The sequence below is a fragment of the Eublepharis macularius genome, chromosome 3 (genome assembly GCF_028583425.1).
Source record: "Eublepharis macularius isolate TG4126 chromosome 3, MPM_Emac_v1.0, whole genome shotgun sequence".
Taxonomy (NCBI): Eukaryota; Metazoa; Chordata; class Lepidosauria; order Squamata; family Eublepharidae; genus Eublepharis; species Eublepharis macularius.
In genome coordinates, this window is record NC_072792.1 from 185,183,870 (window position 1) to 185,201,434 (window position 17,565).

Here is a 17,565-nt window from a genome sequence, read left to right on the forward strand (position 1 = left end):
GGTGGGGCGGGAGCGCGAGGCTTTCCGTGCGCTCGAGGCGGGGCGCGTCCCGCCCGGGGAAGGCCCGCGCCCCTGGCCCGGCAGGCAGCTGCGCGCCGTTCGCGCCGAGGCTGCCTGGAGAGGGCGCCACGAGCCGGCGCGCCAGTCCGTGGCGCAAAACAAAGAGGCGGCGCGCCTGGCAGCCGGGGGCCTCCTGCCGGGGAGAGGGGCGCCCGCCTGCAGAGGGGTCGCAAAGGCGGCAACGGGCAGCCCCGCGCAGGCGGGGGACAGGCAGGGGTCTAGCCCGCGAGGGAGCCCCGAGCCAGCCTCGGGACTCTGAGCGGCCTTTATGGCTTTCAGCGCAATCGCTGTTCTCCCTTCAGGCTTGGCAGTTCCAGCCCCCCCCCTTCAACGCACAAGCCGCGCTCCCCCCCCCAAGACGCTGACGCTAACACGGTCTGCAATGCTAGAGCAGGAACTGGTCCGACAGCCCCGTAAAGGCCAACTGGACTGCCAAGGAAATCTGCAGGCCTGCCTACCTCGGACGAGGGCGGCAGTGAAAGTGTGCTTGTGACGTTTGGGGAGCTGCGCTCTTCCCCCCGTTAGAAACAGCACAAGAGAGGCAGCAGAACCAAGTCGGAGAGCCCCCCCCCCCACCTCTCTGGCGTACCTACTTCCCTGCTGTTCGGCTGTAAAAGGGATGGAACGTGGGAGAGGGCCCTTTAAGGGGCCTGCACATGTTTTAACCCTTTCCCTCCGACTAGACGCTGCAGGAGCTCATCAGAAACAGCTGTTGGAAGCAGAGGCCCATTCCTGCAGCAGCCCCGAGGGGCCTGGAGTGCCTGCCCAGTCTGGCAGCCAGTCAAGTGGCTTGCTGCTATTTCCCTGCGGCCCTCCAAGACAGAACAGATCTGCTCAGGGCAGGCTCTGCTTCGGGAGGTGGCCACAAGGGCGGCTGAGCCCCCTTACAAATACTTTAGTGCAAAGCTGCACTGGAAGAGCAGACCCTTTCTTTTTTCGCTAGAGAATAACAGGAGCCCTATCTGGGGCTTCCGGTGTCCAACTTTCGCTGGCGCAGCAAAGACGCCTGCAGACCCACACCTGCTATTAGCGCTCCTGCACTGTCCCCCAGACCTCCTATAAGCAACCCTCGCCCTGTTCTAGCTCTGCATGCTGTAGGATAAAGCTATGCTCCTAATACACACCCAGTGTGGTGTAGTAGGCTCCAATCCACACTCTTGCTGCACGACCTTGGCCTAGTCGCAGCCTAACCTTCCTGACAGGGTTGCTGTGAGAATAAAATCGAAGAGAGGGAAAGGATGCAAACTGCACTGGGTCCCTAGTGGGGAGATAGGCAGGATATCAATGAAGTAAATCAATAAGTAATACCTACACCTGGCAGCCAAAGGGTCTCCAGTCCAAAGTGATAGGGAATTTCTATGACCCCTATTCTAAAAGACCTACTTATGAGCATTTATTGGAGAAGACCTGTTGCACAAAAGACAAAAGTTATTATTTGTAAGCAGATTCCTCTCTTGTGCTGTGGTTAAGTAGGGTTAGAGAGCCCTATCGCAAGGACAGTATCTCGTTTTGACAGTGGGGACCCACCTGGGTAGGAAAGGTCAAACAAAGGTTCAAGGCTACAAGTGTCTATATACCAATGCCCAAAGTATGGGCAATAAGAAAGAAGAGCTTGAACTTCTATTGCAAACAAAGGGCTACGATATAGTAGGAATTACTGAGACTTGGTGGGATGATTCCCATGACTGGAATGTGCTAGTGGATGGGTATGAGTTGTTCAAGAAAAACCGGAAGGGTAGAAGAGGAGGTGGAGTGGCGTTGTATGTGAGGAGAGGGCTTGATTGTCAAGAAGTTATGGAGAATGGGGCAGCCCGGTGCAAAACATATGGGTAGAAATAAGGAGAGGAAGGACAAAGGGTATTATTGTTGGAGTCTGCTACCGACCACCTGACCAGTGAGAAGAAACGGATGCTGCCCTCTTTGAACAGATTGGCAGAGTATCCAGACATCAGAACCTTGTAATTATGGGTGACTTCAACTTCCCCGATGTGTGATGGGAGACAGGCTCAGCAAAGCGTCATGAATCACACAATTTCCTGACCTGCCTGGCCGATAACTTCCTTTTTCAAAAGGTGGAGGAAGCTACAAGGGGTTCGGCCATACTGGACATGATATTAACCAACAGGGAAGAATTGGTAGATGAGATGAAGGTGGTGGGGACCTTAGGGGGAAGTGACCATGTCCTTCTTGAATTCCAGTTGCTGTGGGGAGCCAAGGAAGTTCGTAGCCAGACTCGTAGGTTAGATTTTCGTAGGGCCAACTTCGATGAACTCAGAGGCTTGATGAGAGTCATTCCATGGGGGAGTGTGCTGGAAGGAAAAGGAGCGAGTGAAGGGTGGGCCATTCTCAAACACGAGCTTTTGCAAGCTCAAGCCTTCACTATCCCAGCAAGACAGAAACATGGTAAGGGCTCCCAAGAAACCGATGTGGATGCACAGAGAGCTCCAGAATAAGCTAAGGGAGAAAAAGGAAATGTTCAGGAAATGGAGAGAAGGACAGACCTCTAAAGAGAAGTATATGAGGGTTACTAGGTACTGCAGATCAGCCATCAGAGAGGCCAAAGCTCAGTACGAGCTGGGTCTGGCCAGGAGGGCTCGCTACAATAAGAAAAACTTCTACAGATATGTGAGAAGCAAACGCAAGGTAAAAGAGGCAATTGGACCGCTGTTGGGAGTAGATGGAGAAACTCTGATGCAGGACAGAGAAAAAGCAGACAGGCTTAATGACTTTTTTGCCTCTGTTTTCTCCCTGAAGAACTCAGGCACATCTAGAGATAGTAGAAAATGTGGCAGGACACACCTGAGTGGCTAATGGACATTGACAGAGAGGTTGTGGAGAGGCATCTGGCTGCACTGGATGAATACAAATCCCCTGGGCCGGATGGGGTGCACCCAAGAGTGCTGAAAGAACTTTCCAGAGAACTTGCAGAACCCCTGTCCATCATCTTCAAGGCCTTCTGGAGGACTGGGGATGTGCCACAAGATTGGAGAAGAGCGAATGTTATCCCAATCTTTAAGAAAGGGAGGAAGGATGACCCGGGAAACTACAAGCCGGTCAGTCTGACTTCTGTTGCTGGGAAGATATTAGAACAGATTTTAAAGGGATCAATCTGTAAGCATCTGAAGGACCGCTCAGTGATCTGAGGAAGTCAGCATGGTTTTGTTCCTAACAGATCTTGCCAGACCAACCTGGTTTCCTTCTTTGATCAAGTGACCAGCTTACTGGATCGGGGGAACTCTGTTGACGTGATTTATCTGGATTTCAGTAAAGCTTTTGATATGGTCCCCCATGACATTCTGATGGGCAAACTGGAAGACTGTGGAGTGGACTATAGGACAGTTCGGTGGATAGGGAACTGGTTGGAGGACCGCACTCAAAGAGTGGTGGTCAACGGCGTTTCATCAGATTGGAGGGAGGTGTCCAGTGGGGTGCCGCAGGGCTCGGTTTTGGGCCCTAACAGATCTTGCCAGACCAACCTGGTTTCCTTCTTTGATCAAGTGACCAGCTTACTGGATCGGGGGAACTCTGTTGACGTGATTTATCTGGATTTCAGTAAAGCTTTTGATATGGTCCCCCATGACATTCTGATGGGCAAACTGGAAGACTGTGGAGTGGACTATAGGACAGTTCGGTGGATAGGGAACTGGTTGGAGGACCGCACTCAAAGAGTGGTGGTCAACGGCGTTTCATCAGATTGGAGGGAGGTGTCCAGTGGGGTGCCGCAGGGCTCGGTTTTGGGCCCGGTACTTTTCAATATTTTTATCAATGATCTGGGTGAAGGAGTGGAAGGGCTGCTCATTAAATTTGCTGATGATACCAAATTGGGAGGGGTAGCAAACACCCAAGAAGACAGAATTAAAATTCAACAAGACCTGAATACTCTGGAGAAGTGGGCAGCTGTGAATAGGATGCAATTCAACAAAGACAAGTGCACAGTATTACATCTGGGCCACAAAAATGAGAAGCACAAATACTGGATGGGGGATACACTTCTGGGCAGTAGTATATGTGAAAGGGATCTTGGGGTAAGAGTGGACTGTAAACTGAATATGAGCAGTCAGTGTGATGCGGTGGCAAAAAAGGCTAATTCAATCCTGGGTTGTATCAAAGGGGCCATAGCATCGAAATCGCAGGAGGTCATAGCCCCTCTCTATACTGCCTTGGTCAGGCCGCACCTGGAGTATTGTGTGCAGTTCTGGAGGCCACACTTCAAAAAGGATGTGGACAAAATCGAGAAGGTGCAGAGGAGAGCGATGAGAATGATCAGGGGTCTGGAGACTGAGCCCTACGAGGAAAGGCTGAGGGCCTTGGGAATGTTTAGTTTGGAGAAGAGGAGGTTGAAGGGGGAACATGATTGCTCTCTTTAAATATTTGAAAGGCTATCATTTGGAGGAGGGCAGGGAGCTGTTCCAGTTGGCAGCAGAGGGTAGGACTCGAAGCAATGGGCTTAAATTACATGCACAAAGGTACCGACTGGATATTAGGGAAAACTTTTTCACGGTCAGAGTAGTTCAAAAGTGGAATCAGCTGCCTAGGGAGGTGTGGTGAGCTCCCCCTCACTGGCAGTTTTCAAGAAGAGGCTGGATGAATACTTGTCAGAGATGCTTTAGGCTGATCCTGCACTGGGCAGGGGGTTGGACTAGATGGGTCTGTATGGCCCCTTCCAACTCTATGATTCTATGACTTTGTACTCAAGAATTTACCTTGGATAAGGAGTCTCTCAGGAGGACACCCAAGATTCCTGTGTGGCACCAGACATGTAACATGTTTAAATTACAGAGAGAGTTTACTGTCTTGTCGATCAGACCTGCTTTGTGCCATGTCTCCTGAAGAATTTGATTCTGAAGAATTTTTTGTATCTAGTTTTGTATAAATTTTATCTATTTTCTGTAAACAATTAACTTTGGAAAGTATATTTCTCTGCTATGGCTGATCTTTATGCATGTGTCGGAACATGGCACTGCATCTGGGTTTTATGTCAATAAAACTCATTATTCTTTATGGATCACACAATTTTTGGTGTCTTGATTACCCGTGGGTGAACATAATCTGAACGCAGAGTACCTTAAAGAAATTTTTCCTTAACACAAGGCTGCAGAGCACCACCTTAACACATTTAGAGCAGCCAAGCCCATCTGGTTCTTGCCCAATTACAACCGTACATCAGTCTAGTAAAAGCCATTAACCAGTGCTTGACATCCAAGGCCTTCGTGCAAGCCACCAGATCCTGAGGACCAGCCACTTGCTCAGGGCCGTGGGCAGCACTCTGAGCTCATATCCGCCTGCTCCAGAGGAGTTGCGGGAGAGGGACGGCTTAACTTTGGGTTTTGTGTTTGTTTACTTGTTTATGCCTGCCTTTTTCTCTCTGCATCTGCTTCCTTCTCATAACACGGAAAAGGGAGGGGGAAACAATGCAAAGATTAGATCTAGTCACATGGCCGTAAAAAAAACAGCATCTGGCATTTCATATGTATTTATTCAATGATGTTTTATACAGCAGAAGCTCAGAGCAGCATACATTGCTACAAGCACTTCTCAGCCAAGAACGGAGCTAATGAGTTTTTAAATGAGGCCCAGGCTGTTCCTCAAAAGGTTGGGCAGACGAGCAGCGACGGCCACTTCTTAAAAGGTCTAATTTGACTACGGAGCTCCCTGCACGCTGGTCACATCCAGTTTAGAGTACAGTACTGCACTTTAAATGAGGCTACCTCTGAAGTCCAAACTCTGGCAGCCAGGTTGCCAGGCACAATTCAAAGCACTGGAGCTCACGTTTAAAGCCCTACCATGTTTGAGAGCAGGGTGCCTTGAAGGACGGTCTTTTCCCATGCTGTTCTGTTCAAGAGTTAAGATCATCACCACCAGCCCTGCTCTCTCCTCATGCATGTGCAAGTGAAGCAGGCAGCAATCAAAGGCAGGGCCTTCTTAGAGGTGGCACCTTGTCTGTGGAACACCCTCAAAGCTCAACCTCTTCTGACACCTATTAGCATTCAGCCATCAAGCTAAAACATTTCTATTCATGTGGGGTAAATTTTTATCTCAGTTTTCTCAATGATTCTAGCCTATCTTCCCTGTATGTTGATGTCGGCTTTTATGTTCAAGGCGGGTTTATGCTGTTGTTATTTAATTAACTGCCAGCTTGAACATAGATGGTTTTACTCCAAGGAGACTTGTTTTATGGAATTATCTGTAACTAGCAACAAAGCCCATTAACAATACAACGGGCTCTGGCAGGGCCTCAAACGGGCAGAAATCAGGCTGGTGCCAGAGCACAGGAGCACTCCAGGGCCCATCACACCACCCCAACAGTGCTCCTGCACCCTGCACTGGCCCAATGTGGCCTCAAACGGACGGAAATCAGGCCAGTACATTCGAGGCTTGGGGAGGGCAGCGCAGGTGGGCCGGGCATGCCCACCACCGCCCTCCACGCCATCGTGGCTGGGGAGGACACAGGCAGCTCGCCTGTCCCACCCCCTCCCCAGCCAGGGCAGCTTGCCCATCCCACCCCTTCCCCAGCTGATCGTGGCTGGGGAGAGTCCCACAGGTGGCTCGCCCATCCCGCCCCTTCCCTAGCCAGGGCAGCTCACCCATCCCCCCCGCCCACCCTCAGGCAATCACGGCTGGGGAGGACGGAGGTGGCAGGCTTGCTCAGCCCAATTGCGGTCCATGGGCAGCTCACCCATCCTGTCCCCTTCCCAGGCCCCATCAGAGCTGATGAGGGCGGAACTGGCCTGATGCAGGCCCTTCCGAGGCCGCCTGAGATGCCTGTGCCTGCACCAACATAAAAGGTGACTCATCGGCAATACGGTTCACCTTTTATACAGGAGTAGATTGTTTTAATGAGTTACTGTTTAAATTGGTAGGTGAGCTGTCTCAAGCGGATATTTGATGAGGCTATACAAGTGTTAGATACGTGAAGACATACTAGAGTAAGGTTGCGAACCTCCAAGTGGGGCCTGGACGTCTCCCAGAATTACAAACCATCTCCAGACTCCAGAGATCAGTTCCTCTGGAGGAAATGGCTGCTTAGGAGGGTGGACTCTATGGCATTATAACCTGCTGAGCTCACTCCCCCAAACCCCACCCTTCCCAGGCCCCACCCCCAAATCTCCACTCATAGAGTTGGCAACCCTAATACAGTGTTCAAAATTCTAACGTCCCTGCGAGGTAGGGAAGACTGGACTTGCCAAGAGACTAGCAGCACTGATGACTGGGGACTTGTACCCAGGTGTTCCTCGGGGGTCTGAGTCATACATGCCATCCACTGTGCCTTCGGCTTTCAATCGCTCTTCCTCTTTTGATACATTGCCCCCAGGCAATGCCACGACATCTGCTAAAAGAACCCTTGCACGTTGTCAAGGATTCTGGTTCATGTTCATAATATGCACTTGGAATGCAAACAGGGTGCTAGCAAAGTCTCACAAAGATCCCACAAATTCCCACGTGCTTGCCTATTGAGGGTAACACCAGTAATGATAAAGATTATGTCTTTTAGGAAACCTGATACACCATTCTTGAACTTCTCACCGAAGAATCTCTGAGGCAGAATTGTAAAGTGCACATATTTTAAATTCATGTCTTTATACTGTTCAGCCCCTTGCTTTCTGTTTTGGTACTTAAGAAATAAGTATCAGCCACGTGTGACCTCAGGGAAGCTCTTTTTTTTTTTTGACCCAGGTAGAGACACGTCCTGAGAACATCTGACCTGGCATGTCCTGGTCACTATTTAATTACACAAGCTGAGGCCCGTCAGCAGAATATCAAAACACAAGTGATACAGAGGAGCAAGACGGGGGGCTAGAGACCCAACTAATGGCCACAGTCCCAGGGTAACTTTGCAGAGTTCTCAACTGTAATTAAAACAGGAGCAAATAGTGCCCAACCTTAGAACAGATTTTCTTGCTTCCTAGGAAAGGAACAGGGAAAAAAAAGGATTCCTGATCAGCAAATCAAAACTTTGCCTTCAGACTCCAGCTAGCAGCACCACAACAATGTTGACCAATACATGGCAAAGTAACAGAAAAGAAATGCTTTGATGGAGCGTAAACATATTCCAAAGAAAGATTACTTTTAACTGAAAAGCGAAACAACAGAGAGCAAGACCATGCCAAGAATGAGGCCCCCTGGCCAGGCAGAGGCGGAAGCAAGCTTTACAGGTTACAGGCAGCTCCGGCTTTTGGGAACTTCTTTCTGTCAGGCAGCAACAGCCAAAGAGGCCCCTGGGGCAGGGGCAGAGAAGCAGTTTAATGGCTCAGTTTGCCTTACAGAAGCCAAAATCCCAATCCACCCTGGTTTGGAAACTAGAAAGAATCTTTCAGCAGGCGCTACCCCAGCCGGGTGAATTCATAGCCTCAGTCACGCAAACTGATGAAGGATCAAAGTACTTTATTTAGAAACTAGCAAGTGCGAGGGTGGGGGGGAGATGGGGATGAAATGCTTAATATGCCGTCTAAGCCTGTTTATGGTCCATTTTGACCAAGTTACAGTTGTGGATATTGCCAAGATCCTGACATCTGTGAAGGCCACCACTTGAGCACTGGATCCCTGCCCATCTTGCCTGCGAAAATCATGTAAATGCCACATAAATGAGCCATTGACGTCTATCAGAAATCAGTCGCTTAATTCAAGGCGCCTTCTCCCAGCCACTCAAAGAAGCGGTTATCTGCCCACTACTTTTTTTAAAAAAAAACCTAGACACAAATGATGTGACCAATTATCACCTAGTCTCTAATCTGTCCTTTCTAGGCATAGAAAGGACAGAGCAACAGCAGACCAGGCGTTTTTGGATAACCCATTTCAGTCTGGTTTCAGGCTGGGCTATGGGGCAGAGAAGGCTCCAGTGGCTTTAGAGGATGACCTCCATCTGAATGTAGACAAAAGCCATGCTTCTTTGGATCTTTCTGTGCTGTTTAATATGTCATATACATCTGCTTGTTTGGTCTCATCCTTGTTTTTCAGCTCTGTATTGGATTTCTGCTCATTTTCAAATTTCTGCTATCCTTACATAACCCCTGCATTGTTTATTGAATGTCCCAGCCATATAATATGTAATCTGTCCTGAGTCTCAGTGAGAAAGGTGGACCATAAATAATGCAAATAAATTATTATAATGTAATAAGGAAAATGCCCTGACCTGGATAGCCCAGGTCTGATCTCAGAAGCTAAGCAGGGTCGGCTTTGGTTAGTAGTTGGATGGGAAACCTCCAAGGAAAACCTGGGTCGCAGAGGCAGGCAATGGCAAACCACCTCTGTTAGTCTCTTGCCATGAAAACCCCACCAGGGGTTGCCATAAGTCAGCTATGACTTGAAGGCACTCTCCGCCACCACCAATAATGTAAATAAATTATTAAACAAACTAGCTACATGTGGGGGTAGGGGGAAGGGAATTCTGAGAAGACAGCAGTCTGGGGACACAGAAGGATGCGGGGTGTTAACACCAATACCAAATGTTTGCAAAATCTTAAAGAAAGGTAATACAAATTAGTTTGTCCTGGGCCCTGCACCCCCTTGAGACAGCCTGGTTGCCACCTGCTCACCTCCCTATCTGTCCTCCTACTCTATGCGTACACGGTATAAAGTCCTCCACGGGAGCCTCTGCTGCAGCCTGTCCGAGCCTCATACCACCTCTCCAGCCTCTCCCCTTTTAGGCACACCTCACACTCTCAAAGCCACAGTCCTCGCTCAACGTCTTGCGCAAAACCAAAAAATCGTTCCAAAGCACTCTGCGCGTTGCCTGAAGACGCTCCGAAGTCTGGGTGTCGGTCAGATATTCATGGCCTTTACATGCAGCATACCCAGCCCGACGGGATTTACTTGTTAACATACTAGATGCTGCCAACACCCCTTCCCTGGGCTGTCAGGGCACTGGCCCAGCAAGTGAGCTGTTAAGGTCATGTCCTGTATGACGATTTCCCTTCGTGGACAATTAGAAAGAAAGAAAGAAAATGTATACTCACCATCATCACATATTAAATGGGACACGATAGTTAGTTTTTTTTGCCACTGGTACACAAGCTTTGCAGATGTGTGTAGGGATAGTATCTCGTATTATACAGGATGACCTTAACAGAGTCACTTCTGAGAGAACAAGAAACTCTTGCATTTTTTAACTTGCTCCTCGGAATGGGAACCCAAAGGGCCTGTGGTTAAGTGGTTCGGTTGCGAATCAGCACTCTGCTGGTTCGAATCCCACAACTGCCATGAGCTCAGTAGGCGGCCTTGGGTCAGCTCCAGCTGTATTGGGGGGATAATAACAACACTAACTTGTTCACCACTCTGGGTGAAGCACTAATCTGTCTAGAAGAGCAGGATATAAGTGCAGTTATTGCTGTTGTTGTTGTTTTCCCCTCTTCTATTTCGTCTTCACAACAACCACCCAGTACAGTAGGTGTGGGTATGTGGCCCTCATGTTCCACCGTGAACACGAATGCAAAGAATTCATTCAGTTTCTCTGCCCTCTCTCTTAAGCAATCCTTCCGTTTCTTTCTCACTTCCTGCTCCTGAGATATTCGAAGAAGTGCTTATGATTTCTCTGGGTGTTTTGAACCATCTGCTCCTCAAAGTCTTCCGTTGCTCACCTTACTGTCAACTTACATTTGTTTTGCCAGACTCTGGGTTCCCTTTCCGTTCATCAAATTGAGGCAAATCTTCCACTTCCTAAAGGAAGCTTTTTTGCCTTTTAAAGCTTCCTTTACTCGAGGCCTTAATCACACAAGCATCCTTTTAGACTTGCCGGTATCTCTCCTGATTTGAAGGATACCTTCTAGCTGGGACTCAATTGGCATCGTTTAAACCGTTTCCAGACATCCTGGAAGGATCTGACTCTTAATTCTCCCTTGTAACTTCCTTCTGACTAGTCCCTTCATTTTTGCAAGTCCTGCATTTTGAAATCAAAAGGGATATTTTAAATTTGGGGGGCAACTTTCCATTAGCATGAATACATTCAGTATTCATGCTAATGGAAAGTTGCCCCCCAAATAGTGTTGTGGTTTATTAACTTCGTTTATAATCTGCCTTTCTCCTCAATGGGGTTCCAAAGCAGCTTGCATTCTTCTCTGTTTTCTCCTCACAACAATCCTGCGAGGTAGGCTAGGCCGAGAGTGTGTGACTGGCCCAAAGTCACCCACCCAATAAGCTTCCAGGACAAATTGGGGATTCAAACCTGGTTTTCCCAGATCCTAGTCCAACACTCTAACCCAGTGTTTCCAAACCAGGGTTCTGTGGAACATCATCAGGGGTTCCACAAGAAATTGTAGAATAAATAAACAGCATTTATGAAAGACCATGAATCGTTCCAAATGTCTCTTCAAATATCAAGATTATCAAGGTCATATAAAGTAGGGGGAAAGGGAGAGAGCGTGCGGCTCTTTATAAATAAAATCTCTTGACAATTTAGCACAAACTGAATTGCGTTTCCCACCATCGACTTTCTTCTGGCGTGTAAACATTTTCATAGTTAGCCTGGGGTTCCTTGGGATTTGAAAAATTAATTGAAGGGTTCCTCCATGGGAAAAAGTTGGGGAACATGCTCTAACCACTGCACCACACTGGCTGCTGTTCCTTATCAGTGGGATAACATCTACATCTTGCAGCAGGTCTTGGGCCCCACTCAGAACCAAGTCCAGGATCACCCCCCCGGCCCCCGGCCAACTGCTCCAATGCTGAGTTGTTTATGATGTTCAGAAACCTCATTTCGATGGTCTGACTCGAGCACATATTTGGCCAGTCAGAGTGAGGATAGCTGAGCCTGAGGTCTGCCTCACGGCTTTCATCACGGGAGTGATGGTTTATCTTCACTCTGAAGGAACGCTTTCCGTTCAAACCAAGCCCATCTCTCCATTTGGCTTGACCCAGAAAGGTTCCCCACTGCCTGACAAATCTAAACCCTTCCTCCAGGCACCACTGCATTCATACACCAAGACCTCTACGCTGCACCTATCTAGCTGGCCCTGCCTGTGGAACATGCTATCTTGGAAGTCCTGGCCTTTGATCTTCTGCCCAGTAACCAAATTTGTTCCTCCAGGGCCACACAACTACATTTCTCAACACACCCTACGACTGCAGACTAAATTTCATTTTAAATAGAGGGGGGGGGGACTACCTTATCAGACCTCCGTGTTCCCTCATTCTCTCCAGCTTCACAAGCAGAGAAAAGCCTTCCCGAACTCCTGGTGCCAAAGATCCTTCAGCAGGAAATGCCGGGGTGTGCCAGGGAGAGCTCTGGAATGGACTTCTGCTTGGTTTCAGGTCTCTGCAACCCGTGCCCTCCTGCATCACTGAATGTCTGAGCCATTGATCATCACTGACTCACACTGTGCAATCAACCTTAAATCTCAGTGAGAAAGGCGGACCATAAATATAATAGAAAGCCGGGGCCTGAGCAGACGCTCCGCTACTGCACCGCAGCTCCTGTGGTCAGTTTGGGAAGGAGCGGAATTGTGATGCTTTAGAGTAGTCAAACCTTAACAAGCTATTCTGCCTTGACCACAAAGCTGCTCTCAGAGTACATATGGCAAGACCGGGGCAGATCCGGTGTCATTCTCTCTCTGCGCCTGTGATGCCTCTAGATAAATACCACAGTGACCATCCCGTGGGGCTGACTAGCATTTATAGATTGCCATCAAAATCCACGACACTGTAGGGAGTGATATCAGCAAGGGATACGTTCCTGCCCTACAGGACATAAAATATGGAGCGAGAAGGGCAAGAAAGAGGTGTGTGACAAGGGTGGCAAATATGCACAGATTCAGTTACACACATTCAAGCTTTGTTGCAGTCGGGCACAACAGCAAGGGATAAAGCCAAAGACTTCATTGAAGAGTGGGGGGAGAATTCCAGGTATAGGGAACATCAAGCGAGAAGTCACAAAGGATGAGAACAAAGAAATACCAGCATAAGCAACTCTAGGCATGGCCTGTGGGAGACTTCTGGGAAGCCCAAAAGTAAGAGATAAACACAACAAAACAAGGTAAAAGGGAAGAAAAGGAAAGAAGAAGAAGGAGCAGTTACTCCAGTTTGGAACCGTGCATGGAGAAACTGTTCTAAATTTTGCCATCTGAGAGGTAGGAAAATAGAAATGATGGCAGAAAATAAATCTTTATTTATTATTCTTTTATTCACGTTATTCGTAGTCCACCTTTCTCATCGAGACTCAAGATGGATTATACAGCGTAAGTCGATACAATCAACAAGACTACCAGGATATCTGGCTATTAAGTGAAACTGAAAACGATTAACTCTAATAAATGCATTATCATTAATCACATTTTAGCATATGAATTGTTGCCAAAATTATTTACTTTTAAATTGCTGCCAAAATTATTTACATTTAAATTAAAAAACCCTGAAAGTGTTGTATAAGCCTACAGTACAGATAAGAATTGTCATAACCCAATACTGTAAGTTGTTTTGCGTAAAAAATAAAATCATATTTTTAAGTTACAAAAGGTACAAAAAGCTTTTTTTGCATGTAGCCAAAGGCCATTACAGTCAAACACAGAAGAAAACATAAGTACAATGTGAATGTCATTGTTAAAATAAACAAAAATACTTATCAGGTTAAAAAACCTTCCACTCAGCTTTTGCTCATATTTTCTTAGTTGCTAGAGCAAACTGTGACGCTCTGTATGAGACGAGTGAGTTGGCATCCTGTGATGTAGGGGTGTATGTTGCTGTCGATAGAGGAAGTGGGAGTGAATAAAGATGTAGGAATGTGTTTTAAATATTATCTTGTAGGAGATTTTAACAAGCAAATTTTGGACTTGGCATGGAGGATTTACTGAGCAAAACATAACACATCCGAAAGAAGAATGATCAGCTCCTCTGCTTTCGAAGAAAAATGTCGGGTCCCTCAAAAGCGCTGAGAGAAATTTGGTTTTAGGCTCTGCGTCAAGAGAGCAGGATAGAATATCGTGGGGGAAATCCTCTGGAATTGGAATACCACGTATACAAAAATGAAAAACAAATGGGTGTTTGGGAGTAGCGACCAGCAAGCGAGGAGGCTGTTGGCATGGTCTGAAACTGAATAGATGTAAAGGCTATTCTGAGACGGCGGAGGTTGTTGCTGGACTGACAGGGGGCTCTGACAGGGTCTCCTCTGAACAGTTGAAACCAGAGTGAGAATCTGGAGCCAGAGACTGATCGTCTACTTCAAGCGGCATCACGCTGGAACACCCAGTCACGAATGTTGTTGCCCACCACAGAGACACCTTGAGTATCATCTGAGATGGAGCAGCACTGTAGATTACTATACAAAGCTACCCAGGCAGCATATTTATGCATCATCATGAGCTGCTGTCCCTGGACTTTTCCCAGAATCTAAACATGATGCTGGCATGGAACAGGGGTCATGGGGGGGGGGGGGGCGCGCAGAGGTGGCTGTGAATTTCCTGCATTGTGCAGGGGGTTAGACGAGATGACCATTGAGATACCTGCCAGCTCTATATTTCTATGACGATGTGTATATGGACCCTATTGAAGGCAGACCCAAGTTCTGCCCACATCAGGGATGCCCGGGTGCCTCTGAACGGAGCAAAAATTCTCATTAAGAAGTTATTTTGAACGGATTCCAGTTTTGTGACCAGGTGACCATTCGTATCCCAGACCTCCACTCCCTACAAGAAGTTGTGGGACAGACTCTGGTATAATTTCATAGCTGAGTCTATCAAGAACCCGCCCCCCTTGTACTGTAAAATAGCACCAATGGTTCTTAGAACAACAGATCTAGTAATAGCCAAATGAGCCCTCCAATACACAGTTTTGCTAAAGCTCACCCCCCAAGGTATTTGAAAGTGCTGCAGTAACCTGTTAAGGCACCATCAATGGACCACATGAATTTTCAGGGCCTTTTTCTCTAGACCATCACTTTGGTCTTAGAATTAAAGCCTCTTCTTTGCAGAAGTTGCCCAACTTTTGTAGCATCTGTTTGAGACCAATGCATGTGAGAGACACTAGAACCACATTGTTAACATATAAAAGATTTGGTATTTTGCAGAGATCTAGTGGAACAAACTTACAGTGATTTCATTGTTAGGGCCTGATAGCCTTAGAATCCTATCATTTAAGTATACGTTGACTAAAACCTTGCCTTTCATCCCCAAAATCACAGGACTTTCTTTTTTCTGTTCTCCCCAAACTCTCCCAATTTTTCCACTAAAAAACTGGAAAAGGCCTAATGTTTTTTCATGCTATACATTTTAAGTGTGAAAAACTTTGTCTTAAAAAGCATTTCACTCATTCTAAATAAAAATATGTTACTGGAATTGTTCCCCCGAATTTTCCATTTTTCCTTTGAAAAAAGTGCTCAGAAAAAAATTGTTTTTTTCCCAGGCCTTAACATCTCTATGACAGAGAACAATGTTTAAAAATGAAGAACATAAAATTCTTATATATAAAGACCTGACGTGAGAAGCATCTCTAATGAACAGCCTACAGAATCAACAGACAGCCCAGTCTCCCCTCGTCCTGGCTTCAGCACCAGCTACTAGCTGCATCCCTGCCAGGACTACCCAATAGTGCCTAAATCGGGGTTGGCACCTCAGTCAGTCCTTCTTTTATTACTTCACTTTTGTTCAAAAGATTCCATGAAGCCAAGAGAGCTACCATACAGATGACAGCTTACTTTTAGATCCAGAGGAGTTAGCTGTGCTAGTCTGTAGTTGCAAAATAGTAAAGAGTCCAGTAGCACCTTCAAAACTAACCAACTTTATTGAGGAACAAGTTTTCGAGAACCACAGCTCTCTTCGTCAGACGAAAAGAGCTGTGGTTCTCAAAAGCTTATGCTAGCTTACTTTAAAATTTCATTTTGATGCCAGTTGTTAGCCTTTAACAGTTATTGCTACTTTGCTTTGTTTATGCTCTAATTTCATTTTTAAAGCATTAACTGTAAGCTGACCCTGATGTTCCAGGTTAAAAAGCAAAGGTTAACTAGCAACAGTTCAGTGAATCAATTTATGTCTATAAAAGTGACACAAATAATGTACTTAATTTTTTAAAGGTCAGTTTCATTGTTTCGTATCGAATTTGTTGCTGTAACTAGCACAAACACCAAATTTGCTGATTAAGATATCTTTCTATTATTTTAATAAAGCTAATGCTTTAAACACCCTGACCTGGATAGCCCAGATGAGCCTAATCTTGCCAGATCTCAAAAGGTAAGCAGGGTCAGCCTGGGTTAGTAACTGGACGGAAGATCAGGGTTGCAGAGGCAGGCAATGGCAAACCATCTCTCTTGCCATGAACACCCCACCAGGGGTCACCGTAAGTCAGCTGTGACTTGAGGGCACTCTCCACCCCAGTGCTTTAAAAATGCTTGAAATTTACCCACCCATAAATCTCTCCAGATGCTTCCCAACACAAACACAGAGCAGTACACAAAAAGAAACAAGTGGGCAAGTCGTATTACAAGAGATCAAAACAATATGAGCTCCTGTGTTTTGCTTTGGTTTCAAAATATACAGGGGAGGGGAAGGGAGGGTAGACATGCTTCTGGAAACAGCAAAGAAAGCCAGACATTTTTAAAAGTATTCTTAAGTATGAGTTGATACGTAGAGTGTATGTCATTTATGGTGTTAATGTAATATTTTAATGTAAATCTAATATTGAAGTTATCTGTTCGGAGCCTGTTCGCGTGGTGAGCAGTCTATATAAGTCAAAGCAATCAAATCAGAACTGTAAAAAGAGTGAAATTATTTTCTTCTGCCTTTCCTAGTCTGAAAAAAAATGCAGCTGCTGTACATGAAGCCAAGGGGCTATAAACATCCATATTGGGTAATTAAAATCTAATTAAACAACACAAGCCAAGACATCTAATTGCACCTGCACAGAGACAAGCAATCCTCACCAACTACCTTGTTTCCCACCTGGCCTACCTCACAGGGTTGTTATCAAGAGGCAGCACAGTGGGGTTGAGTTGCCAACCTCCAGGTGAGGCCTGGAGACCTCCTGGAATTACAAGTGATAGCCAGGCTAGAGAGATCGGCTCCCCTGGAGAAAGTGGCTCCTGTGCAGGGAGGCTCTATGGCATTATACCCCGCTGAGGGCTTTCTCCGCCCTAAAAACCGCCCTCCCCAAACCTCCAGGAATTTCCCGACCAGGAGTTGGCAACCCGAGGAATTCGTCGCATTTCCCTCAGAAAGGGCTCACTGCTTCCCCTCCTCACCACCACAGCGGCGTCACTTTTATTTTGATTTTTTGGTTCTCCGCCCCAGCCGTCCTTATTCCTGTTTCTCTCCCGCTGAGGGGCCGGGCCTGTCCGGGCCTTTCCTCCCCCTCGCCGCCTGCCTCCTACCGTCAGGCCCAGCTAGGCCGCAGCGCCGCTCCCGCGCTCGCTCGCTGCTCCTGCGGTTCCCGGGGACACCCGGGAGGGCCAGGAAGCCTCTCCGCCGGCGACGCCTCGCCCTGCTCCCCGCTGCGCGGCAAACGGGCCTCCGCCAGCCGAGCGACGACTCCTCCAGAGACGCCCTCAGACGGGAGGGCGGAGAAAACTACATTTCCCGGCGCGCCCCGCGG

The 17,565-nt window shown here is 47.3% G+C and overlaps 1 protein-coding gene across 2 annotated transcripts in view; it reads right to left on the reverse strand.

The window, feature by feature from the left end:
• Window positions 1-17,528, reverse strand: part of NUMA1 (nuclear mitotic apparatus protein 1) — an 81,492-nt gene extending 63,964 nt beyond the window's left edge. For both annotated transcript variants that reach the window (XM_054974756.1, XM_054974753.1), the window contains exon 1: window positions 17,345-17,528. The gene's annotated coding sequence lies outside the window, so the exon portion shown is untranslated. The remainder of the gene's footprint in view (window positions 1-17,344) is intronic.
• Between the last annotated feature and the right edge of the window lie 37 nt (window positions 17,529-17,565).